This window comes from Prionailurus bengalensis, chromosome D2 (genome assembly GCF_016509475.1).
Source record: "Prionailurus bengalensis isolate Pbe53 chromosome D2, Fcat_Pben_1.1_paternal_pri, whole genome shotgun sequence".
In the NCBI taxonomy this organism is placed as follows: Eukaryota; Metazoa; Chordata; class Mammalia; order Carnivora; family Felidae; genus Prionailurus; species Prionailurus bengalensis.
The window spans coordinates 84,470,718-84,484,485 of record NC_057351.1 but is presented as its reverse complement, the minus strand read 5'-3'; the positions used below and the strand labels follow the sequence as shown (position 1 = coordinate 84,484,485).

General features: G+C 44.1%; 1 protein-coding gene across 5 annotated transcripts in view; it reads right to left on the bottom strand.

The window, feature by feature from the left end:
- Positions 1-13,768, bottom strand: part of MGMT (O-6-methylguanine-DNA methyltransferase) — a 299,845-nt gene that overhangs the window by 11,379 nt on the left and 274,698 nt on the right. The window lies entirely within an intron of this gene.

Sequence of the window (13,768 nt, the reverse complement as noted above, 5' to 3'; positions counted from 1 at the left end):
ACGTGTGGATCACTCTAAACCAAAGACATGGAGAATGGATGTAAGGGTTCTAGACTGGCCGCTGATTCGTAGGACAGCACACCTGCAGGACCATGGAGTCTGAACAACAAAATGGACACTGAAACCACAACCTGCAGAAACCTGGTCAGAACTTAGAGCCAAACCCATCCAGGTCGAGTGCCTCCTAAAAAAAAAAAAAAAATAGCAGTGCTATACACTGGACTCACACAAGACTGAGAGCCTCAGAACCTAACATTCAAAATGATCAGGATACAATCCCAAATGCCTTGGCAAACAGAGAATCATAAAACCCTCAACTCGTCTTGGAAAAGACATTAACAAACATCAAGGCCAAGATGCCACAGAAGTTGGAATCACATGACAAGATTTTGTCCCCGGCATTTTGAGGATTAGTTGACAAAATGGTAAGATATTTAAAGTGTATGATGTGAGAATTTCATATACATGGCCTGGTAACTTTGAAGGATTTTATCTGCAATAAAAATGCTGTAAGAAGGGAAAATACCTTTGAAAGAAATGAAAAGATACTGAGTTTCAAAGAAATACAAGTTATAAAAAGAAGCAAATGGAAATTTAGTACAGAAAAATACAAAATACAAAAACTGCACAGTCTCAATAGCAGAATGGAGATGCCAGAGGAAACAGTCAATAAACTGAAGTCAACAGAAACGATATGATCTGAGAAACAGAGAGAAACACGTTAAACAACAAAAAATCAGAAAGTGGATGCGTAGGACAAAACCAAACGGTCTAACAGTCGAATTAACTGGAGTTCCAGAGGAAGAGGAAAAAGAGTACAGTGCAGAAAAAATGCTAGTCAATGATAGCTAAAACTTTTCCAATCTGGCCAAAGATATAGGACGACAAGTCAAAAGCCTAGTAAACCGCAAACAGGACAAGCCCGGAGCAATCTACTCCCACACATATCATGACGAAGCGGGCAGGTAAAATCGAAAGACAAAGAAACTCTCCAAAACAACCAGAGAAAAATGATGTGTTATTTAAAAGGGAACGAGGATTTGAATGCCAGTACAATTCTCATCAGAAACCATGGAGGTCAGAAGGAAGTGAAATAGCAATTTTATAAAGTGCTCGAAGACAAGAAAGAAACTCAGAATTCTATATCCAGTTAAAAAAAAAAAAACTCATCAGAAATAAAGCTAGAATTAAGACATGTTCAGACAGAAACAAAGGTGCTGCCAGTAGAAGTGAGCTAAAAGAATTGCTGAAGGAAGGTCTTTAGCAAGAAGGGACCTCAGACTGGAGGGCGCAGCCTGGAAGCTTAGCAGTAAAGTCAGAACAAAAGGAATGGTAATTAGCTGGCCAAATACCCTGGACTGTCCTTCTGATGAGTTCTTTAAAAAAAAAAACAAAACTGAGAACAATCTGAGGGTTGATGGGGGGTGGGAGGGAGGGGAAAGTAGGTGATGGGCATTGAGGAGGGCACCTGTTGGGATGAGCACTGGGTGTTGGCATGGAAATCAATTTGACAATAAATTTCATATTAAAAAAAATAAAAAAAAAAAGAGGCAGACTGGGCCGACTGCTCTGAAAGTTAAGTATGCAAGGATTATAATCCCTATAAAGAGATGATGTAGTCAAAAACCTAACAGATAAACAAAAGCTACAGAACAAGAAGTTAAAATAGCCCCAAAGAAGGGAAGGGAAAAGAGAAAGGAAAAATAGAAAAGACAGAAAACAAATAATTATGTAATAATAAAGTCATAAGAAAACAAGTGAAATAAACATGCAGATAGAAATTCTATCGTACTAATAATTCCATTAAATATAAATGGCCTTTCTTCACCAATGAAAAAATAATAGTGTGCCAGATGGAATGAAAGAATAACCCAAGTATGTGTTGTCTGCAAGAAGTTCACTTCAAATAATAGATACAGATGCGTTAAAACTAAAAGGATGGGAAAAGCACACCATGAAAACGGTAATCTAAGAAAAGTTAGTAACAGACAAAGCAGATTGAGGAGCACAATTTCCAGGGGTAAAAAGGAATGTTACATGGTGACAAAAGGGACGGCTCACAACCAGGACACAGCAACCCAAAACCTTTACGCACCTAACAAGAGAGTTTCAAATAAATAAAGCAAAAACTGACAAAACTGAAAGGAGAATCAGACAAACCCACAATCACACTTGGAGACCTCACTTCTCTCTCAGTAACTAACAGAAGTAGTTGACAGAAAATCAAGGACACAGAAATGAAAAACACCATGAGCCAGCTGGTTTCAACTGATTGACACAACACGCTATCCAATCACAGAATATACATTCTTTTCACATGCACACTAAAAACTGACCAAGATACACCACATTCTGGGTCATAAAACAAACTTTAACAAATTTGAGATAATTGAAGTCATTCAAATCATATTCTCTGATCATAATGGAATTAGACTAGATATTAATAACAAAAAGATGACTGGAAACCTCCAAACATTTGGACAGAAAACAAGGCATTTTAAATAATCTATGGGTCACAGAGAAAGTCTTTAGGCAAATTACAAAAACAATACATTGAACTGAATACAAGTGAAAATACAGCAGGTCACAATTTACAAGATACAGCTGAAACAATATTTAGAGGGAAGTTTATAGTATTAAATGCATATTTGACAGAAGAAGGGTCTCAAGTTAATAATCTAAGCTTCCACTTTATAAACAAGAAAGAGCAAAATAAAACTAAGGAAGGAAATAATAAAGGTAACAGCAGAAACCAATGAAATGGAAATAAAGAAAATGATAGAATAAAATGCATGAAACCAAAACTGTCTTCTTTGAAAAGATCAATAAAATTGAAAAAGCTTTAGCAAGACTGATAAAAAAAAAAGGGAAGAAACATGTTATCAACATTAGGCATAAAAAAGGGGATGTCATGACTGACTTCACAGACAGTAACTGGAGAATGAAACATTCCTACAAATAACTCTATGCACAACAATGAACAACATGGATGAAACAGACCAATGTATCAAAAACTACAAACTACAAAATCATATCCAAGGTGACAAAGATAACCGGAATAGTCCTGTAACTATCACCGAACTTTAACTGAGAGTTAAAAATCTTCTAAAATCACTAGGGCCAGATGATTTCACCATTAAATTCTATCAAACACTTAAAGAACAAATACATCAACTCAAGACAATCTTTTATAGAAAACAGCAGAGAAGGGAACACTTCCCAAAACATTTTATGAGATTGGAATTACTCCAATATCAAAACCAGAAAAAGTCCAAATCCAGAAAGGTATAGATTAATATTTCTCATTAACTATGCAAAAATTCTCAACAAAGTACTGGCATATCAAATACAGCAATATATAAAAGGAAGAAGACAGCAAAATTAAGTGGAGTTTGAGGAGTCAAAGCTGATTCAATATTGGAAAAATGAACCTACATATAAAGCTACAGTAATCAAGACAGGGCATATTAATAGAGAATATATAAATCAGTGGGGCAGAATAGAAACAGACCCACACAAATACAGAAGGAAAGGCAATTCAATGGACAAATGATAGCATTGCCAACAAATGGTTCTGGAACAACTGTAAAGCCACATGCACACAAAACAAAACAAAACAAAACAAAACAACACAAAAAGATTCTAGATACAGACCAGGTATCTTTTACAAAAACTAAACATAGATCACAGACCTAAAACTAAAAGGTGAAACTATAAAACTTTCAGAAGGATATACAGGAAAAAAATGCAGATAATTGTGGGTTTAGGGAAAAGTTCTTAGAGACAGTATGATCCATGAAAAAAATAATGGGACCTTATTAAAATTAATTTCTGCTTTGTGAAAAGTGCTGTTAAGATACTGAAAAGGAAAGCCACAGGCTGAAAGAACATATTTGCAAAACACATATCTGGTAAAGGACTTGTATCCAAACTATACAAAGAATTCTTAAAACTCAACAACAGGCAAATAAAACAACCCTATTATAAAATAGCAAAAGGACATCGCACCAAAGAAGATCTACAGACACAAATAAACATATGAAGAGATCTTTAAAATCATTTGTCATCAGGGAATTACAAATTAAAACAATGAGGTACAATTTTATACCTGTTAGAAGAGCCACACAAACAAACCTCCAAATCCGATAGTACTGACTGCTGATGAGAAAGAACATGGAGCATCCGGGATACTCATTCACTGCTGATGAAAAAACAAAATGGTACAGCTACGTGGGAGAAAATCTGGCAGCTTCTTACGAAACTAAACAGAGGCTTACTGTATGAACCAGTGATTGCACTCCTGAATATTTAGTCAACTTATCTGAAAACCTGTGGCCACACAAAAACCTCCATGTGAATATTTATCTCAGCTTTATTCACTTATTGATAAAAGCTGGAAGCAACTAAGATGTCTTTCAATGGATAAATGGGTAAACTATGGAACATCCATACAATGGTATTATTCAGTCATACAGAGTGGATCATCAAGCCACAAAATGACGTGGAGTTACCTTGATGTGTATTTGCTAAGTGAAAAAAGCAAAAGCTACCTGCCGTCTGATCCCAACTATGTGATGTTTTGGAAAAGGAAAAGCAACACAGATGGAAAACCCTTATATGCAAAATATATGCAAATTAACAACAAAAATATTTAGAAGACTGGTGGATCCCAGGAAGGGGTGAAGACTGACAAGAAAATCTAAGTGTATTACAACTTATGAACATATGAACAACCTCACTGAAGTTGGAGGGAGGGAAAATTGGTGACCAAAGAAACTCTGGAAACGAGTCTGTAAGACTAACAGCAAAAAGAATTGCATATACACACTGTACTTGATACAGAGTCTCATACTACTATATGGTATACTGGACTGGATCAATTAACGAAAAGGCTGATGGAAGGTGGGAGCCAGTTATACTCACTTCTCAATCTATTAAAAATAAACAAATATGAACCATAATAGCAATAGTCTAATGAAGAAAAACATGTATCAACCGAGGCAAAAAAAAATTTAACAAAATTCAACATCTATTCATGATAAAATCTCTCAACCATTTAGGAAAAGAAAATAACATCCTCAACCTGATAAAGGTATTGACCAAAAAAAAAAAAAGACAAAAAAAACAAAACTCTAGCACTAATGTCACACTTAACTGTGAAAAAGTGAATGCATTTCCCTCAAAAGTAAGAAAAATGCAAGGATTCCCACTACTATTCAACATCATAGTAGAAGTTCTAGCCACTGCAATAAAGCCAAAAAATAAATAAATAAAAGTCATACATTTTGGAAAAAAGAAAACTGTCCCTATTTACAGACAACATGACAGTCTATGGTAAAATACCCAGGAATCTACCCACCCCCACCCCACCCCACCTCCCCAAAATCTTACAGTGAGTTTAGCTAGGTTACTAGATACAAAGTCAACACAGGAAAATCACACTTGTAGGTTAGTGTTATGTATAAACTGATGAAATGTTGTTAAAAGAAATCAAAGAATACCTAAATAATTTGAGAGACATATTCTGTTCATGGATAGGAAGTTTCAATATAAAAATTTCAGTTCTCCACAAAGTGATCTATAAATTTATTTCCCTTCCAGTCAAAATCCCAGGGAATTACTGTAGATATAGACAAGCTGATTCTAAAACTTACATGGAGAGGCAAAGGAACTTGAATAGTCAAAACATTTTGAAAAAGGGAAGAAAAAACTAGTTGGAGAAATCACACTAACACTTTTTTAAGACTTGCTATGCTGTATAGGAATCAAGACAATGTGAAATTTGTAAAGGGGTAAACACACAGACTGATGGAACCTGACAGAGATTTCCAAGAGACCCACATAAATGTGTGCAAATAGTTTCTGACCAAGTTACAAAAGCATTTCGATGAAAAAAGGATATTTTCAGAAGTGGTGTTGGAAAACTGGATAACCACATGCAAAACACTGAATCATGATATAACTCTTAGACCTTATAAAAATTAATTCAAAGTAGATTATATCTCTAAATGTAAAACTTTAAACTAAAAATATTTAAAAAATTGTATACCTCATGAAAACTAATTCAAAATACATATCTCTAAATGTAAAACTTTAAACTAAAAAAAATTTAAAAGAAAACTTAGAACATCTTTGTGACCTGAAATTAGGCAAACAATTCTTAGACATGTCATCAAAAAGCACCATCCATAAATTAAAAAAATAAATTGGGCTTTGTCCAAATGAAAAAAAAAAAAAAACCTGGTCTGTGAAAGTCAGCGTTAGCAGAACGTTGCACATTGGGAGAAAATATTTGGAAATAACATACTCAGCAAAGAACTTATAACCACAATATATAAAGAACTCTCCAGAGTCAACAGTGTTAAATCACATCATTTAAAAATGGGCAAAAGACTTGAACGGACAGCTCCTTCGAATGGTAAATGTTTGAATAAATGTTCAACATAACTATAAGGGAAATGCCACTTGAAGCCACAATAAGATGGCATTACAGACCTATTTACAATGGCTATAATGAAAATTATATAAGCAAACAAAGGTATATCTACACCATGGACTGTGACAATTAAAAGGCATAAGCTATAGACACATACAGTAATTTGGATGGATCTCAAAGGCATTAAGCTGAATGACGGAAGCCAGGCTTGAAAGGTTAAATGCTGAGTCCATGTACATGTGTCACGGGGATGGAGAACAGACCAGTGGCTGCTAAGAATCAGTAGAGAGGTGGGGGCAGGGGCAGCAGTGACAACAGAGGGGCAGCAGGAGGGAGCTTTTAGGACGACGAACCCCGAGGTCCTGATTATAGCGTCAGCTACGGAAAATTGACCCGTATTAGAACTCACAGTACCACACAGTACGAAAAGTCAATTTTACTCTATGTTAACGTAAAAAAAAAAAAAAGAGTTGGAAAACATAGAGGGAAACCTTTTCCAATCACTTCGTTTTTAATCAACCTCCCTGAAGTTCAAGATACCCACCGATAGCAGAGCCTCGGTCACATTCCCTGCAAACGACTTCCCCTCTCCAAGGCCCCCTTCACCCCCAACGCTCTCTGTATGGTCACCTCAAGGGTCCCTTCTGTTTGGCCCAGCTCAGGGAGACCAAGGACCTACCTTATGGGTCTCCACCCTAACGCTTCAGGGCTGTGGCTCGGGCGGAGTTCCAGCAGCTCAGCCTGGTGCCTCTGGACAGGCCAGAGCAGGCCACCCCACTGCTCAGCAGGCCCAGCAAGGGGTGTGCCCGCGGGGGCCTTTAGAAACATAAACGAGTCTCCTGGAGACAGCCTTCCCGAACTCCACACTCATCCCCAGCAACCGCAGCATCTTCGGACATTAGGAGCGACTCTCCAGCTAACGTGTCAATAATCCATCCATGCCTTCCACATGCGCCAACATACACGTTACACGGTAGCTACGAGATAGAGGGCAAGTAACTCGACTTACTTCAACATGCTCCCCATGGCCTCCACAGACCCAGACATAACAGAGGAAAAACAAAAGACGTAACGGAGGAAAAACAAAGGAAAAACAAGTTTATAGGAGGTCACTCGCACATGTGCGCAAGCTTGAGCTTCCTGACGGTGGGACAGTGCAGATGCACTGATACGTGAAGTGCATGAAGTGTGTGATACATCAAGTGTGTGAAAATCTACTGTGGACCCGCAATCCGGGTCAGGACAGCACAGGGCCACCTACACACGGTCACAGCTCTGCCCATGGGCAGACTGGCCAGGACTGTGGGGGAACAGAGCCCCACATCAACCTTTCCTTTTTATTTTTTTCTGTTTTTAGAGAGCACGCTCAAGTGGGGGAGCGGGCAGAGGAAGAGAGGGAGAGAATCCTAAGCAGGCTCCACACTCAGCATGGAGCCCGATGGGGGGCTTGATCGTACAGCTCTGGGATCATGACCTGAGTTGGATGCTCAACCGACTGAGCCCCCCGGGTGCCCCTCAAATCTTTATGTGCGACGTATTACAGAACAGGCTGCAAAACCCTGTGGCACTGGCTGGTGTGTGCCAACCCCATCCCCGGAGCAAGGAGACCAATCAACTGATAGGGGGCTGGGGGCCTGGGTCCCGACAGATGGGCAGGGGTTTCCCAGGCAGGAGAAGGGGGGCATCTCACACTTGGGAGACGAGCCCGCAAACAGGGAAGCCTGGGGAAGACGCCTGGGCAGACAGTGGCTGTTTCAGAGGCAAGAAGAGGCTCTCGTCTAGAACCGTCCACGGGCCACTCCATGTTCTACTGTCACTATCTTCCTAAGGGCTAAACCAGAGGGCCTCTTTCCCAGCTGGGAGAACGGGACCTCTGTGACCCGGGCATTGCTGGGTGGATCCCATCCACCCCTTGTGTCAGACTGTAATAGATTTTCAGCGAATGGTCACTCAAGCCACATACAGAGGCAGAATTCATGGCCTGTAATATTCACAAAAAAGAAGGTACCTTCCTGCTACTCTGACACTCTAAGGCACTTGGCTCACCCACGGTGAGCCAGCCAGCCTCCGCAGGCCTGTGTCCACAGTGATGTCTCAGACACTCAGGGGCCTCTTGGCCTCTCTGGGGGCACAGCTCAATACTCTCTGGCACGTGGAGGAGAAGAAGACACATGAAGGCAGTTGGCCTGGCCATGGCCCGGGCCCCCTGCTCTGTGTCCCGCCTTCCCAAACACCACGCAGGCACAGAGCTTCCTGAGCTCTTAGGAGCTGTCGCTAATTTTCCACTAAAGTCCTCAACACCCACTCTGCAAAGCTGACATCACTATCCTCATTGAACAAATGACAAAAATCAGGCTCAGTGCCATGGCTTGACTACTGTCCACACAGCTGGCTGGGTGCTGGACTCGTCTACTGCTCCCTGGGGCCTAGAGGGCAGGACCTGTGCACCCTACTGCCAAAGTGGGTTTCGGTGACAGGGTCCCTGTCTGTCTGTAAGCTAGTCCCAAGCTCAGTGGCTTGGCTAAGGCCTTCTGTTCTGGATGAGCCTTTCTGAGCTCCCCCTCTTCAGTGTCCACTTACCAAGTTCTTCTGAGAAATGAAGACCACACCATGAGTGAGTGATGGCAGACAAGCCCTGTGGTTTTGGGGTGTAAGCAGTGACCGTGCGAAGGATCAACTGCACGAGTGACTTTGACAACGGACAAGCCAGAGAAAACCTGCCTCTGTCCCCAAAACAGAGATGCTAATGCCCATACCTTTGAGACCCTTCTATAAAAACTACATGCAGACGGTAGTTGCCGTCCCCAACGTGCATCTGGTTCTAAGCCCGACATTCCCCTGCAGCCCTGAGTGACGCTCCTAGTCAGTGGCGGACGCCCCAGGGATGGGCCCACGCCCAGTACGGCTACCTGTGCGCGAGGCTCTGTGGTAAGACGACCCGACGGAATGCTTACAGAAGGAGGCATGTGCCTTTCACAGGACACCTCTGGGGAGTCCTACCCGCCCAACCCCCCTTTCCAGAAAATCCCCGGCTACTCCGTTGGGTGTTACGCGCTGAGCCAGCTGGTAAGATGCCCAGCGCGTAAAGACGGCCTGTTATTTTGTGGCCTCAGTGCTTGTGGCTCCAAAACGATTTCTGCTGGCCTAAGGATCGGTGTTATTAAGTAGGCTGAATTTTGGATCACTTTCCACGAGTCGAATCCATTCCTGTGTAAGAAAAATTGCCAATGTGCAAAGTATTTCAAAGTACTGAACACGGAGGGTTTTAGGTACACAGTAAGTAGTCAATAAAAGCCTGGTCAGCGTACATGATGCAGAGTTGGAAGGCTATTCTGGAAGGCAGCTATGCTCACCACTGTACCACCAATGCTAGAAAGGCTATCTTGAAAGAGATGTTCCTCAGAGGTTCTGAGCGATGCTGAGGAAATAGGGGCATGAGTGCTATTCTGAAAATTCATTTGGAAATTTTGGTCAATTTGCTTACGAATCAACGATGGTTCGTAACTAGTGCTAACGTTTCTTACTGCATACCAGGCACCGTGCAACCTGCTTTATCATATTGAATCCTTGACAGCCGCCATGACTCTGGTGTGACTGTCCTCTCCTTGGCGGGTGAGAGATCCCTGGGGCCCCGGATGGAGCAGGCTATCCAAGGGCATGCTGGGAAGGCCCAGGCCAGCAGGGGGCCAGGCTCTCGGGCACAGGCCTCCATCACCGGCATCGCACAGTCTTCCACCACGCCCTCAGCACCCCCCACAGAGGTACACGACTGGGCTGCTTCCCACCCCTCCCTCTCGGTTTCATCCTGGTCGGACGGGACGTGCGCAAAGGTACACGCCGCACGGAGGTCATCAGAGCTGACCTGTGGGGAAGGCGCTTTGTCCGTAGGGCCTGTTGTCCATCCTTGGATTCCTGTCCCCCAACAATGACGCATGCTTAGCCAAACGGCCGTGTGGGAGGGGAAAGGAGTGCCCAGCAGACCCTCGTGCCCCCGTGCTGGCCTGCCTACCTCTCTCTCCCTCCCGGGCTAGCCACAGGTGGCCCATTCTCCCCTCTGCCCCTGACCAGGGAAGGCGGGCAGGTGTGACACCCACAGCCTAGGGCTGTTCTGGGATGAGCCCACCGGGGAGGACGGCGTCCTGGCCGTACACGAGCTTACCCTGCCAGACGGGGAGACAGGCCCGGTCTCCGCCTCACGGCATTCTGCTCCTGGTCCCGTACGTGCATTCCGGACCCACTGAAGGTGGCGGCTGGGCTCTGCGGCCAACAATACTGTGTTTTTAGTTCCTAAATTTCCCTTTCGTGACTAATATCAACATAGGTCAGGGAAGGAAGAAAGAAAGACGTGTGAGGTGATGTCCACGCGGATGTGAAATTCCCTCCTGCCAGCATGGGGACACGGCGCGGGACTCTGCTTTGCTTCTGGGTCTGGCCGATGCCAGAATGAGTGCACGGCACAGGTTGACCTAATTTGTTAACAAGTACCACAATCGTACGCATCTCTAGCTATGGGCCAAAAAAACCAAAAAACAAAAAACAAAAAAACATTTTGGGATGCAGTTTAAGAAAACAAAATAAACTGAAAAAAGTCCACAAAGCACCACACAAAACTTTTACTACCCCTTGTATAGGCAATGAGTAATTTTGAGGCGCAATAAAATTTTTGATATTTTAGAACACTGGTCCTCAAAAGTGTGGTCTGGGGAGCTTTAGGGGTCCCTGAGACCCGTTTAGGGGGATTTTCACAGTAACACTAAGATGTTATTTGCCTTTTTAATTCTCCTGCTCTCACAAGCATGTAGGAGTTTTCCGTAAGCTAAATGACGTGTGATACCACAACAGATTAAGTGACAGGGTAGCTATGAGAATCCAGCTGTCTTCCATTAAGGCAGACACTACTGAGATTGGCAAACACATTAAAAAAAAAAAAAAAAAAGCCAGTCTTCTCAGTAAGTGTTTTTGGTTTTGGAAAATAGCCATTTTCATACAAAATATATTATTTTTGATAACATGTAGCAAATTCATTGTTATTTTTAAAAGAACTTAAGGCCTTAAGAAGTCCTCAGGTTTAATTTCCAGCTTGGGAAATGCAGACAGACACAACCCTCGCAATCCAAGCTCTTTGGGGACCTCAGTAATGTTGAGCAGATGGAGGGGTCCAGATGAACACAGGGTCTAAAGGGTGAAGCCGGCCCCTTTCGAGGCCTAGCCAGGCCGAGCAGGGCACTGTGCTCATGAACAGAAATGCGCCCGCACGCTCGTCGGGTCCTGGGCGCACGAGAACGCGATCACAGAGCCCATCTCGCACACGGACTGGACTGTTAGCCCTCGGAAATGAACCTCCCGCCTCACGCACGTGCGAGGAGACGACGCACACCCAGCGAGGCTTTTGCCAGGTGAAGGGGGCACCGCGTCCTCACGGCGGCACCTGTGCGTATTTGTAGTCACCTTCCCAATAATTAGAGTGCCCGAAACTTATTTAACGAAAGAATTATGCCCAAGACTGTAAGCTCCAACTTAAGGAGGCCTACAGAGAGATGATTAAACCGTGAATGTCCTGGTTTGAATGTGAATAATTATGTATTAACACCCTTCACCATTCAAATAATTGTCATTCAGCTCAAAGCAGAAGAACCGACTCTGAACAGGTGTTAATGGTTTCCGGACAATATCAGAACCACAGAGAAACACGTGGCGTGAAAACGCTGAGGGGGAGGGAAGGAGAGTACGCGTTTAAGAGCGTGCACCTGAGTGCGTGCTGAGCGCTGGGGGGCCACTGAGAAAAGGCCGGATCGAGAACAAGTCCGAGCCTCCAGTCCTGGTTCCCTCGGGTCCCCGGCCCCCCGCGCACCTCACCTAGGCTGTTCTCCTTCGGGGCACTCGCTTTCTCCTCTTAGAAGTTCTCCCAGCTTTCGTGGCCAGGACGTTGGGACCTGCTCCCCTAACCAGGCCCCCGACCGGCCCATTCCCCAGAAAGAACCGAACGCTGTTCCCCACACGGCACTCACACACAGGGTCAGTGCTCCTTCCCCACACAACCTTGAGAGCAGCACAACAGAAAGGTGGAGAATCAGATTTAAAATGGCACAATGTCACCAATGTACACAACACAATGTTTTCCAACATTGCCATCCCTTCATCCACCCTGAGCAACGACAGGAAGGCCACTGCTGATGTCATATCACACCTTCCCTTTGGCGGTTTCACTCACACGGCAGAGAAGGGACCAGCTGAGCGCGTTTCGGACCCACACCGTTTCACGCTAAATACACAATCACGTGTGTACGTACCACCCCACCCTGCTTCCAATCCAGTTCAGAAACTCCTGTGCATCCCGTTGGAAACTTCTAGAAGCCTCCTGCTGGCTCTCCCGAGTAGTGGAAAGGGACCTTGCCAGCTTCACCAGGAGGCCTACTTGGCTGCTCCCGGAAAGTCTAAACATTGTTTGCCTCCTGAAGCAGGGTAGCGTCCCGCAGTCCTAGGCCTGACACCCAGGCGCTTCTGTCCTTGGACTTAATTTCTGGGAATACTGACAAATCTATAGGGGGTGGGTGGGTCTGCGTGGTCCCCACCCATATGGCTCCTTGAGCTCCTGTGAAACAGCCCTGAGGTCTGTTACATAATTTTAGCTAACTTTTGAAGACCAGCCTAACAGAAAGGCACTAAGCCCTTAATTTCTTAATGAATTATTCTTTACCGTAGGACAGGGATTATGCCATGGAGAAGGCATATCATTACTGAGAGAGCTGTCAGGAGGACAGGCAAAAGGAAAACTGGCAAGCTTTAATTTCTCTGCAGAGAAATGAGGGGCTCTTTGGGGATTAATCTCAGTATCAACATTGAGCCTTTGCCTCAGGGCAGCTGAAGAATTCAAAAGAAGTTGTGACTGAATTTTGAGTGATGGAATCTAGCTCCAATTGTGCAGCCGACTCTGGTTTCTCACCTATTCAAATGAGGACGAGGCCGTGCAGGTGTGGGTAGAGGGGGTTGCCACAGGACAGGTAACGCACGTGCCCTCTGCAGGGGTGACAAGGACGGAGGGAAGGCCAGGCAAGGGCCCGGCTGCGACACTGCACTGAACATACACTAAGAAAGTTCTCCTAGGCAGAGAGGGAAATGGAGGGCTGGGGGCGTTTCCGCCTGCTGCCTGGCCAGGTGGGTTCAAGGACCAGGGCCAAGGTGCAGAGAGGGGCCTGCTGGGGACAACCCTGTAAGACAGCTCACTTCCGGCTTCTTCAGCTTTTCACACTTGGCATTAGATATGTCACCTGCAGTCAGTCCTCGTCCATGACAAACAGATGCAGTGGTTCTCCCCCTGCTCTGGGTACGAGA